Raw genomic sequence first — 13,850 nt, forward strand, 5'->3', positions numbered from 1 at the left:
GGATTTACTTGCCAAAACCACGATTTGATTTTTAGGCATGCCATAATGGGGAAATCCGGATTAATTTTAACCACCTGGGGTTCTTTAACATGCACCCAATCCATGGTACACGGCGTTTTTGCATTTCGCCCGCATCGAAATGCGGCCGCCGCAGCCATGATTTGATCCTACGACATGTGCTTAGTAGCGCACCGCCATAGCCGCTAAGCCATCGCGGCCGGTATGTCACGATATGGCCTTCACTTGACAACACCGTTCTTAACGGACACACAGGGGAAAAGAAAATTTCCGACTATGTGTTGAAAAGTGCAGACCCAAGGCCGCCCCTTGCGACAGCAAAAGTAACCAATCCGCCGGCAATAAAACAAAAACAGTTCAAAGCAAGACGCCTATACCCACATCAAGACGGCAAGTTGGGCCAGTTGTTTGGGATTCATAGTAAGGTTCGTTACAGCGCAACCCAAGACGAGAACAAAGGAAGACATAATCAGAACCGTGTCGTCGTGTTATACCTTCTTTTGTCCTCGTCTTGTGTTGCGCTGTAACGAACCGCCTATACCTAGACCACTCCAGAACATCCCCCCCCCGCCGTCCCCCCCATATTTCTTTTTCGCTCACCGAAGGGAACTTGAATTTCAAGCTCACTTCGGCGCGGCGTACGTTCTTCACCAGGATGACGTAAGGAGTCGTCGTCTTCGGTCTCCTCGTCTCTTTACAACTTCGAAAAAAAAAACCCCTTCAGGTGGTGCTGAGTCAAACAAGTGTATCGGGAAGCCATCGCTATGTGGTTTTCTTTAATAACTCAAGAAGCTTCCTTAAAATTAGAAAGAAGAAATGTGATGCAAACGCATTTACTGCGAATGTGATGTTTGTGGTCTGAGTGGGTGAATGGGTTCAAAGTTTAATATGAACAGTATTTCTTTTCAATCAAGTGTGACATCACGTCATCCATCACATGATTGTTTTTCATTTTTCCATGTTAATCAGTATTTCTTGTAGGCCGGCGAATATAAATTTTTCAAAAAGAAAAGTCGAATACAAAAAGCAAGTATCGTATATTGAATAACCAAACGCCGGCGCGTAAGCCTATATGCAGCAAAATATTAACTTCTCTGTACCACGCCTGTATTCACCAGTTCAAGAAAGGCACTTATCGGCGATAAAGAGTCAGTTTTAAGCACAATATCAAATTGTCATTAAAAAACTGCACAAATACCCTCTCAGGATATTTAGCGCATGTGGTTTCAAACCAGCTTTTCAAGCAATAATGGATGTTTTATGGAATAGAGCTTTACTAGAAGACTAAATAACTGGTTGCTGATAAACGTAAGAAGTTGTGGAGAAAGGAGAGTGAAAAAGCTGATCATGGGTTTTCCTGCCGCAAACACACGTAATAGGACCCGTTGCAAGGAAAACATCACTAGTCGTAGCGTAAAAGATAAAAATGTTACCCGACTACACTGCCGAAAGCACTAAATGACAGATTACAAACAAAAATACAGGTTGTCATGTAGTCTTCCAGCGCGAAACAGAATACTTCCAGTATTCATTTCGTTTCTTTATTCCTACTCAAGCTTTGTTTAACTTCTCATAATTTGGGATACTTTGTTTAGCAGACGTAGAAAAGTAAAAAAAAATTCCAGTCGGTTGTTGTGAAATATTTGATTAGATTCTATGTGCGAAAATGTAACTCTGCGTTGAAATGAAACTCTGCGTTTCCGTGTGTCTATGTAGTTATATGTTAGTGAGTGTGGACTCGGACATTTCTTTCAAAACGGACCATGTATACAATGTTTCGTACTTTGTATATGTGATCGTCTGGGTGGGATTGTGCCCTGATTGTGACTCAGTGTTCATTTCGTCTCTTGTTGAAACAAACGTTTTCTAAACAACACAGAGAAGCATCTTCTTACTACTAAAAACCAGCTAACTGAGCAATCCTCATTGTTTAATATGTCATCATCATCATAATAATCATCATCATTATAATCATCAGCCTGGCTAATCCCACTGCAGGGCAAAGACCTCTCCCATACTCCTCCAACTACCCCGGTCATGTGCTAATTGTGTCCATGTTGTCCCTGCAAACGTCTTATTCTCATCCGTCCACCTAACTTTCTGCCGCCCCCTGCTACGCTTCCGTTCTCTTGGAATCCAGTCCGTAACCCTTAATGACCACCGGTTATCTTCCCTCCTCATTACATGTCCTGCCCATGCATATTCCTTTTTCTGTTGGCTATGTATTCAAAGCAAAAGTTGAAGAAATTTTTGTCGCTAAATATGAATTCTTGCACGATAAATTTAGACTGCTATGTCAGCACCATAGAACATTTGCTTGTATCGTAAACAAGCAGCCAGGAGTCTCACAAAAGGCGTTTTCAATATCTCGTGTCCTAGTTCATGCGACGAAGAAATAAATGCATTAGCTCGATGCCTTAGCTTCTACCAGGCCACCGGTGGTTATATTTAATTCCAATTGGCTAAAGACCACGAAAACTTCAGACGGAATTTGCGATAGTGGGTATAGTTTTGCGACCGACCTATTTTCGAAGGTAAACCTAATAATTCACATCCAATTAGTAGTTGGACTCCGCCGCGCCGAACACGACAAGTGCGCAGACCATTGTAGTAAAGCCACGTGGCGGGTATAGCCCGCGTCTGCGAAAAAATGTGCGACGTTTAGATGTAACCTTTTTCAAAAAAGAATCCCTAGCTGTTAAGTCTTGCACCAATTGTTAACTTCTATTAGCAGGTGAAAAAAGGACACAGGACAAAGATAAACAGTTACGCGTGTAATATAGTGATCAAACAGGCTAGCAAAGTTCGTGTGTTTGTTAAATTGAACAAAAGTGAATATATGACAGAGGCTCACATGCAGTTGGTAGATCAATCTTTTGATAAGCGTGAAGGTTCTGATAATACAAGTGGGTGCAAATTATCAGTTGAACAATATCCTGAAGGTTTAGTTAAAAAATATGAAATTAGCGAAACTTCTATTCTCTTGTTCCACTTTGCCTTGTCGCCAGTCGCTATTATCTGTTAACGGAAATTCATAGTACATATGGGAAAAATAATCCGGGTCGACAAATTATTTATAATATTGGTTAATTGAAAACCTTTCTCGCTGCTTGGATACGCTTCATTATACCTATTTTTAAGGCGCTAAAAAACAACACAGAGTACACGAGAGAGGACAACGGGATAGAGCACCTAAAATAGGTATAATGAATCAATAGCAACTTGCCCAGCAAGAAGTTCTCTTAATTTGATACGTTTATTAATGCAGTCCCGACAATCTTATTGTTGTCCATTACGGACACCAGTCCCCTGTGGAAAAAAAATTACTGGTTTGAAAATTGTGAGGTTTGTTATAATGGATGTCATAACTATCTATATGCATATCTCTCATGCTGATGGTATTCGTGAAACTGTTAACTTGCATGATCCGCACTACCCTGTCAAATCGGTAACTTGTAGCATCTTTTCTGCGCCTTTGAAGCTATTTCTGAAGCTAAATGACTTCATATTTGACGGTGAGCACTATGCTCAGGTTTGCGATACATCGATAGGGATCAATGTAGGGTCCAACAATGCAAGCGTATATATAGGCGTTCTTGAAAGTGAGTATTTAGGTAGCCGGTCTTGGGAAGTCATTCTCTACAAGTGCTTTATAGACAATATTTTTCCTATTTGGGAAGCACGAAGTAGTAAAACTTTCTTACTTTATCTCATATTTTAAGACCGTCGTCGTTCTATATCATTTTCGCATGAATAACCTTTCTATATGTCACTTCATCTCTTTAAGTGAGAAAACTAACGGCTACTTCGTACCAAAAACCGGTTGACCGGCACTGCTACTTACATTCCGAGAGCTGTCATTCTAAACATTGCAGGATGGGCACACGTTATAATCATACCTGTGGTACAAGGTAATCTGCTGCAAATATTTGGATTTCCTGCGCAGCTGTAGTGCATTGCGGGACTTCCCTCATTAAAGAAAGATGTCCATAGGAAATCATTGATTATGCATTGCAGCGAGCGCAATTAGCAAGCCGCCTCAAGCTTGATCTCAATCCAACTTTCTTTTAACCTATTCCGCGAGTGCGCAGAAAATAAGGGCTGCAGATAATAAGCATCATAACGTACCATTAGAAAGCGAACATCTCAAGCAAACATTCGCAGCACCACCCGGATTAGATTAAAGACGGCATTAGAAATCACGAAGATATAGTGGCTTCCTTAAAAAAAAGAAAAGAAAAGAGACCTTCGTATATTTTGGCTAATGAAAGCAAAGGCAACTGAAAAGGATTACATGTTTACATGGATAAAGGAAGGAAAGCTGTTCGTCAGGAAACGTCATGGGGATCGCGCAATTAGAGTTCAATCAGAAGATGACTTGTCCAAGATAGAATAGAAGCTGACAATGTCAGTAACACTGATATAAAATGGCAGAACTACTTAGCCAAAGAGACAACCAATACTATAGTCAAACAACGTTCCGAGTAGATGTGGGCAACTATGTTCATAACAGGCAATGCTTCTCAGTTTTTCACATGAATGCTAGAAGCCTCAGGAACAAATTTGACGAAGTTAACATGCTTCTTGACTCTGCACTATAGTTCCAATGTCTTGGCTTTTACAGAAACCTGGTTCAGTTCTAATGATTTTATTCCCGAACTTGAAGGTTACAGCTGTGTGTCTGTTTCGCGATGTAAACGAAGAGGTGGTGGCGTTGCATTCTATTTTCGCAATGACGTATTGTACAACGAGTTAAAAGAGTACAGTATGGTTAACGATGATTGCGAATCACTTGTGGTTGAGTGTGACGGCCTGCTTCTTGCTGTCCTGTACCGTCCACCTGCAGGTAGTGTGAATATTTTTTTGCAAACTGTTGAAAAGATCCTGGAGCACAGCTTGTTGTTGAAAGTGCCCGTGTTACTCACTGGTGACTTTAATATTGACCTCCTTCTTGAGAACTCTCATAAATGGGATCTACTCGATGTTATTCACTCTTATGACTGTCGGAATTTAATCGAAGCGCCAACAAGAATTAATGTCGAAACAAGTACACTGTTAGACTTGTGTATAACGAACCATTTAAGTGATGAAGTGGTCTCGGGCATAATATCTAGCGGCATCAGTGACCACTTACCAATCTTTTGCATTATACCGCGCTCTAACCATCGTAGTGTTTCGCAGAACGGGAAAAAGCGAGAGCAAGTAGAAAAATAAGTGACAATAACATTACGAAGTTCCAGGAGCTTGTAACTAACACCGATTAGAGTGTAATAGAGAGAGAACAAAATGTTGACCAGGCTTACAGTAAGTTTATAGCACTCTTTAAAGAAATTTACGACACTTGTTTCCCACTAGAAATGCGCAAAACGCACCGAAAAATTAGAAAGCCTTGGGTGTCCTACGAACTATATAAAGAAATTGAACGCCGTAAAAAGTTATTTGAAACATTCATTAAATCGAAAGATCCACACGTCCTGCAAGCCTACAAGCAGCTTCGAAATAAAACAAACTCTAAAATGAAGAAGGCTAAACGCGAGTACTATCAGAATAAGTTTACTGCGGCTGCAAACAATTCTTCACTGCTTTGGAGAACATTTCGAGAATTATTGACGGGCAACAAAGCGAACTGTCCTCAGTCAATAGTTATCGACGGGATACCATTATCAGGGGAATGCCTAGCCAACAAATTTAACTCGCATTTCCAGGTTTCTGCTGCGCAGTGTAGCGATGCTCCTGTAGGCCGATGTGAAGCATACAAAGGATGTTCTGATATGCCCACTATATTCCTGTACCCAACAAGCCCAGCCGAGATAGCAGACGTCATATCTACACTAAAGAATAACTGCGCATGCGGAGCGGACGAAATAAGTACAAAGCCTATAAAGAGTGTAGCGCAAGTTATATGTCACCCGCTTTCGCATATCTGCAACCTCGTCTTATCGACTGGTGAATTTCCCATGCTCATGAAAATTGCGAGAATAGTGGCACTGCATAAGGGGGGTGCGTTAGATAACCTCAATAATTTCAGACCCATTTCAGTTCTTCCTATCTTTTCTAAAATCCCTGAACGCATTTTAAATAAAAGAATAGTTGGGTGCTTGACAAAAAACAAAGCAATAGTACCAGCACAATTCGGGTTTCAGAAACAAAAGTCTACTGAGCACGCGCTTTTGCATGCGAAAGACCACTTAATTAAGAACTTTGAAAAACAGACTTACACTATTGGGGTGTTTTTGGATTTCCGAAAGGCTTTTGACTCTATTAATCACGATATTTTGCTCCGAATGTTACCCTGGTATGGCATAAGAGGTGTAGCATATACTTTAATTAAGAACTATCTCAGCTCCCGTAAGCAGTTTGTTTGCCTAAATGATTCCAAGTCCCAACTTCTTGATTTAAACTGCGGTGTTCCTCAGGGCTCAATCCTAGGCCCAACTTTGTTTCTTCTCTATATCAATGATATTATTAACATCCCAAAAACACAGTGCATAACTTTGTATGCAGATGACACCAGCGTTTCCTTCTCAGATCATAACATTCAAGAAGCATTTAACGCAGCCAATAGATGGATGGGGGACCTCAACTGTTGGCTAAATTCAAATAAAATACAACTGAACTGCGTAAAAACAAAGTACGTCATATTTAGACCTAAAGGAAAGCAGCTGATGGGTCACTAAGAGTTAAATTTTGGGGGGCGCATTATAGAAAATACGAAGTGCGTAAAATTTTTAGGCGTATGGTTTAACGAAAACCTGTATTGGTCCATTCATGTGGAGACCCTCAGAGCCGACATTCGTAGAGCGACGGGAATGATTAACATGTTAAAGCATCTTATTCCAATGAATTTAAAGAAACAGCTATATTACACACTAATACACTCTCGTCTACACTATTCACTTCTGGTCTGGGGAACTACTACCAAAACTAACCTTATGTCACTATATAGGCTGCAAAAAAGAGCCGTAAGGGCAGTTTGTAACCTACCTGTTCTTGCACACACTAAACCGTTTTTTGATAAGCTTGGCATACTCCATATAGACCACCTATTTTTGCATAAACTATCGCTCGAGGCGTTCCGTCTCCGTCAAGCTGATCACATACAGTTTAATCAGACCTTCGCCACCAAAGAAACTCCGTATAATCTCAGACATGACCGAATCTCTATACCGCTTACTCGCACGAACTACGGGAAACAGGCATTAGTCTTTCAAATATCAACCTTAATAAACAATAATCCCACAATCCTGGAACAATTACAAACCTCGAAATCAAGCTTGAGGTTCAAGAAATTTTTTTCTTCGCTGCTTTATTGTATAACTTCCTTATGTACCACAATGTCATTGTTTTGTTTTCCTTTTTAGCATGTTCTGATTGAGATTCGAATTATTAATCGCTTTTGATATGTTATCATATTTCGAAAATTGTAACACTTGTTGTGCTGTTGTTTGCTTCAGAGTTTCAACATGCTTTGGGTGCTGCAGCCTTTGTCAGGCAAGAATACTGCCTTTTGCTGCAGCACCTGAGACAGCTGTATGTCTCAAACAACAAATAAATGAAAATGAAATATGCTCGTCGCTGTGCCTGCAACGAGCTCCGGTGCTCAGTTTGTTATCACATGGTTACAGCACTGCATCAAACTCTACCTATAAAACTAAAGGGAATATTTAATGTGACAGATGTAATCGTGCTCATCTGCCCATGTGCTTATGCTTCGAACTGCAATGTGTTCGACAGACAGACATTCTTTAGGTACCGATTTATCTATCATAAGTCACATCGTAGTTCTGTCCCGAACTTTCCCATATCAGAACATCACAATTCTTGGGCATCAGTTTCATAAATTTAGAGCAACCATTTTGGAATCGGGTTTTAGGTCACATTACAAGAATATGTGCGCGAATCTTCTTTAGTTTCTTTTTTCACAGATTCATTTTGATTTCATCAGCCTTGAAGAGAACACAGGAAGATTAACCTGTCCGCTATGTAGAAGCATGCAATTTTGTTTTCATTGCTTGATAATGCTGAATAACGTAGACCTTCAAGGCTGGTTTGCTACATTCGCATGTTGCCTCCTTGTCATAAGCAAGTTCCGAAGATATAGACTACAACTACGCGAAACCTTGCGCAACTGGACACGTATTGGGAGGACAGTTTTCTATTTTCATATATACTGTAGCACTTATTCTAACAATTCGCATGCCAACTGGCTGTAATCAGTACAAGTTCACGCGCATGCATGCTCGTAAACTGATATTATATTTAAAAGGTGCTACGTTATTGCCATGCGCTAATTAAAAGAAGAAGCGAATAAAAATGTAAAAAATAAGTGATTCCTATAATCTTGCGTGACGCTTCGCGTGAACCATATAAGTATTAAAGTTAAAGCAATCAGCTTAACGCTTTTTTAATTTTTCGGAAATTTATATTTTCTTAGATCTAACGTTCAGCCTAGGCAAATTCTACCATCTCGTCGGCCTTGCATAGGGTCACGCGCCAAGTACAAGCCGTACTCTGAATTCGCGGCGGAATGCTTGGTTTAGCAAACGCACAATATGGAGCAGCAGTTGTGAAGACTCATACCTTTTCTCTCTGCTTCTTGCTGCAATAAACTGTGGTCGATTTCACAAAAACATTTAGTTCGCAAGTGCTCTTCGCCATTGGTCGGCCGCCTTCCTTAATAATACGTCCAGCATCAGGAATGACTGGCACCTGCTTTTATTTAGAGTTCTCCCGTAAAATCTTTCTTTTTCTTTGTGAATACCTGTCGTGGCTCGTAACATGCGATACCTTTATCAGGCGCTCGTCTACCGCGGCAACACCGAAAGCGGTTGACGGATTGCACTGACGCATTAATCAGGCGAGCTTGTTTGAGTGGCTGCGACGCATAGCGGCGATCGTCAGCGTGGGAGGATCTGCAAGGACCAACTATCTAGCTGGAACACGGCCTCATTCGGTCCGTCTGCCTCGTTCACGGCCTTCGTAGTTGCGACGATCTTCTTGCTTGAGCAACCCGCTTATCTGCGGACGTTGCACGACTTCAGAACAACGCTATGACGATTGTCTGTCAACGCGTTCCGGCAGCGTCTAAACGCATCACACAGCTGCGGTTTCCCGTTTGATACGACCTCCTACGTGCTTCCGTCGTGTCAACATTCAGTTTCCGCTTTGAGATTTGAATGCGTATACCGTGCGGAAGGGACGCGGCTTCTTTGAAGTCAGCAACCCGAGGGTTTCGCCCAGGACGTTTATACTATTTCTCTGACATCAACCGTGAGCCCACTTCGTTTTCACTTTTCGTTTTCTTTAGCCGCTGTGTGCGCTTGCGCCGAAGCGGACTCGCTCGTATAGGACCTTGTATCAGGCTCGGTGACATGTTATTCTTAACAGATGTCCCAGAATATGCTTATTATTATTATTATTATTATTATTATTATTATTATTATTATTATTATTATTATTATTATTATTATTACGTGGCGTCGCTGCTTGTGACTCCACAATATTTTGTTTCTGCATAGCCTTTTCTACATAGAAGCTCACCTTCATAGTTGTGTGGCTGTGAGATCATTCTCCTTAATAATTCCTCAGGGCGGCTTTCTTCACCGTTACCACTGGCCACCGTCTTTGTTACAGTTTGGACATGTTTATTTTGGTGTCTTCTCACTGCACCACTAAATCGCTTTGTTTTCTTCGATTAACGTTTTCGGAATGTCACTACTGATCCGGAGCATCTACGACCCAGGTATAAATGTCACATCCTTACACAAACCGTGTGCACTGTGAAGCTTTTGGTGACATTGACGATTATTTGTTAGTTTCCTCAATATGATACTGGACGTAATGTGTTAATAGATGAGCTCAAGCGTAGAATAGTGAATGGCATCGCACACCGGCGCACGTGATATTTTGTTCTCGCGAGGGCATTGGATGCTCATGAGGAAGGTGTTCCGGCGCTTCCTCAAATTCATCTGCGATTAAGCATCGGTTATTGCCGCTCACGCACGCACGCACGCACGCACGCACGCGCACGCACAATGCGTTGGCGGGATAGCGCCTTGTCCTGTCGTCTTTCTTGTGTCCGTGGTTTTGCGCTAAACAAAGTAAAGATGGACACACCCACACGCATGCACACACATGTACACACGCTATTTACGCGGCTCTTTATGAGCATTTACAAAAAGTTCTTATGCCAACCACTGGGGATTTCGCGAAAAGTACCCGTTTTAAGCGGCAACGCGGACAGCTACGTAACAACGCTAGTTATAGGTTCTATCCGTGGCCGCGTTCGACTACAGGAGGAGTACAGTATAGGCCAGTGGGGAGTAGTAGGCTAGAGACACTCTTCAGGCCGACCTCACCCCCTTTCTATTCATTAATGTCTCCTCCTCCTCCTGATGTTGTGCCGTATGTATGCTATGTGTTCATACTTTAATTTCTAACTGTAAAAGCTGAAAATAAATAAATAAATAAATTTTTATCCCGTGCCACGCTGCTGGTTGGATAGTTCTTGTCGCTGAAGGAGTGATTTAATTTAGACTATTGGGACAAACACCTGTACGTTGTGTGCAACGTCTTCTTTAGGAGCCTGCACTATGGACGTCAAGTGTACGAAGTTAACCACGTCTCAAAGCACTATAAGCTAGGGGAAATAAACCTGCCGATGTGGTGTACATAGTCAATCCGTGAACATGCGGACAGCTGCCTCTATTCGAAACAGTAGCCTTCACGCAGACCATCTAGTTACGTGAGCTCTGTTACATCTGCATACGGCGATGAACATTCCTTGGACGTTTCTCCCGAGGCAGCTCCTTTCATCAGCGCTGCCCAGACGGCGACAGCGCCCACCGACTATGACAGGCGAACAAGCGCCCCAACTCGGCAGTGCGTATTTTTTGGGTGCTTCCCCCGAGGTTTCATCAGCGTACGCGTACCTGGCGACGGGGCCCGACACCGACTGTGACGCGCTAAGGAAGAAGCTCACTTCGATACGAAAACATCCGCCGCCCTCCGTGGAAGCGGTGACGTGCGTGGAGGCCAGTCTCCTGACCATGACAAGATGACCGTCACGGAAAGCAAGGAATCAGGTCGATGACTTTTACACAGCAGCTGTTAGAACCTCGGTGGGTTTCTCTTTACGTCCGCAGCTTCACCGAGCTGGTGGAGAGAGAACTGAGAGAGAGTGAAAGCCGAGTATAAAAAATTGGCAGCGGCTTAGCTCGGCTATGCCAGGATATACGTAGCGAAAGCTAAGGCATAGCATGGTTAGCCTTGGTTAATCTTGATTGAAAGTCCAGGCTAGTCTCTTTGTCTAGCTATGCTGCGGCGTTTAGCCAGTAGTTCGGCGCGCTGTTCGTCTGTTTCCTGGGCGATTCGTTTCCTCTTCATCTCTGTTAGGCTGCTGAGCACGAGGTCGCGGGATCGAATCCCGGCCACGGCGGCCGCATTTCGATCGGGGCGAAATGCGAAAACACCCATGTACTTAGATTTGGGTGCACGTTAAAGAACCCCAGGTGGTCGAAATTTCCGGAGTCCTCCACTACGACGTGCCTCATAATCAGAAATTGGTTTTGACACGTAAAACCCCATAATTTAATTTTTTTCCCTCTTCATCTCGTTCCGATGTCGATTCCAGGCGTCCTCCTGCTTATCAGAATTGTCGCCGTCCATACTGCCGCCTCAACTGTGGTTGCGGCGCACGCGAGTTCTCCTTTTCAATCCTCCGACATGTTATCAGGCATGCGACGCAGCTGGCGAAGCAAGCGGAGGCGAGCGCAACGACGAGGAACGCGGTGTGACGTCATACCAACGGTGGAAGCGGAAAGGCGCGGCGCTGCGCAGCGGCGGAACACCTGTGGCTCGGTGCTACTAGTGGCGCATGCGCAGTAGTGACTAGGGAACGAGCGAGAGAGAGACATTTCCTCGGCGAGGCGCGCGTTGTGACTTCATGTGCCTCCTCGGAGCACCGCCACAGCGAAATCGCAAGTTCGCGGCCAGTAAAGCTGTCGCTTTAAAAATAGCATCGCGCAGCATAGCGACGCGGCGAGGGTGGGTGGTGCCTAGCGGGGGAGAAGGAGCGGCGCGCACGCGAGCGAAAAGGCGAGGAACGCCGCCCGGATGCGGGCCCTCTCCTGTTGCGCGCGAGGAAGGGGGGTCAGGCAAGGTAGGAGGGGCGTTCTTCTCCGGCGGCTGCTAGGGTGACTCGATGTCCTCCTCGCCTGCCGCTCCGTACAGAGTGGAGACAAAATGAGACAACCGCGGCGTCTACTACGGCGTTGGCCACGCGAATCGCGGACGCCGTAGTAGACGCCTTTGGCGGACGCCGTAGGGACGCGTTGCCGGCGTTCGTGCGTCTTGCGTGCGATTTGGCACAACTTTACTGGCCTTCCCCCAGTTCCACTGGTCTCTGGTGTTTGTGATTGCAGAGTCACGCATAATTTTTGTGGAAGGAGCATGAACACCTGGTTCCAGAATGCCTCGTCCTTGCTTCGAAGTTTGGAAATCAGAGGCGGAGTTCTGTGAACAGTACGACCCCTTTGATTGGCCGCAACAAGGTCATCGAATTTCCTTGTGTAGGGAATAGGGAAGACGAACGCGCCTTGAAAGCGGACACTTTTGGTGTGCGCTGTGGTGTCCGTACGTCTGCAGACATGTGTACCATGACTAGAATCTGACTACTTTTTAAAATATGTAAATAATGTAAAATAAACCCCTTATCCTGGATTCCTACTCCCAGACGTACTCGCCCCTGTGCCCGAAGGATCCCTTGCATAAACGCTAGCCCGAGTCCAAACAGCTCAGTGTGTTTTTGCAGAATTGGAGCCAGATACGCCATACCTGAATGGAAACGAATTAAACATATCGTGGAATGATGTCTAAAACCAAATGTTTTTCTTTCTTGTATACGGCTGTTCTCTCAGCACACCAAGACTATCGGTAGTGACGATGTGTTTCAACCACGAATACTTCAGATTATGCCGTGCCTCTGTAACTCTTGGGCTGTTTGCACATGCGTCACTCGCTAAATTGACCTGCCGCGATGCCGCAGCCACTTTGGCGTTCAGCTGCTGAGCATGACGTTGCGGGTTCAACTGCAAGCAAGGAGGCCGCATTACGTTGGAAGCGCAGCGCAAAAATGCTCACGTCCTAAGATTTAGGCGAGCGTTACCCTAAACCCCAAGTGGCCAATATGAATCCAGCGTCATTCACAACGGCGTCCTTCATAATGAAGTGTGCCGCTGTTCGGGTTGGTAAATCGTAAGATGTAATTTAAAAAAGTAACCACTCACTAAATTGAGCCACTCAGTTTCTTCGAGTCTTTCGACCTTGACGTGCTAATTGCTTATAGTTTTTCGTTTTTGTGAAGCGAAGGAGCCAGAGAAGGTCGGTAGGCTAATTAATCAAAGCAGGATTCATACGCGTGTCGGCAGTGCGGAAGGAGACTGAGTCGCGAAGCGCTTCCCGTTCTGCGATGCGGAGCTGAGAACGTGGCGTAATGCTAAAGTGCTTTCAAAACCTTCAGCAAATGTGGTGTAATCATCCCTTAACAAAAAAAAATATGCTGCAATACCATTAGAAAGGATAATGCTACACACACTAAAATGCTTACAGAACGCTTCTGCGAATAATAAAAATCAAGAAAGCGTTTACCGGCGTCCGGAAGGACAGTCTCCGGTTTACGTTTTCTTCGATTGCCTCGGCATCCTGGTGTCGCCGCTTATTCCTCCGCCTATGTATAGAGTTCCTGTTTGCAAGGATTGAAAAATATATATGTATAAAGAATACTCTCCTATGACGTGCAGGACACCTACGTCCGATCGGATGACACAAACCTT

General features: G+C 44.0%; 1 protein-coding gene across 1 annotated transcript in view; it reads left to right on the top strand.

Moving 5' to 3' along the window:
* The window catches only part of LOC142582264 (uncharacterized), a 102,976-nt gene that overhangs the window by 6,725 nt on the left and 82,401 nt on the right, over nucleotides 1-13,850 (top strand). The gene's annotated exons all lie outside the window — the stretch shown is intronic.

This window comes from Dermacentor variabilis, chromosome 5 (genome assembly GCF_050947875.1).
Source record: "Dermacentor variabilis isolate Ectoservices chromosome 5, ASM5094787v1, whole genome shotgun sequence".
Lineage (NCBI taxonomy): Eukaryota > Metazoa > Arthropoda > Arachnida > Ixodida > Ixodidae > Dermacentor > Dermacentor variabilis.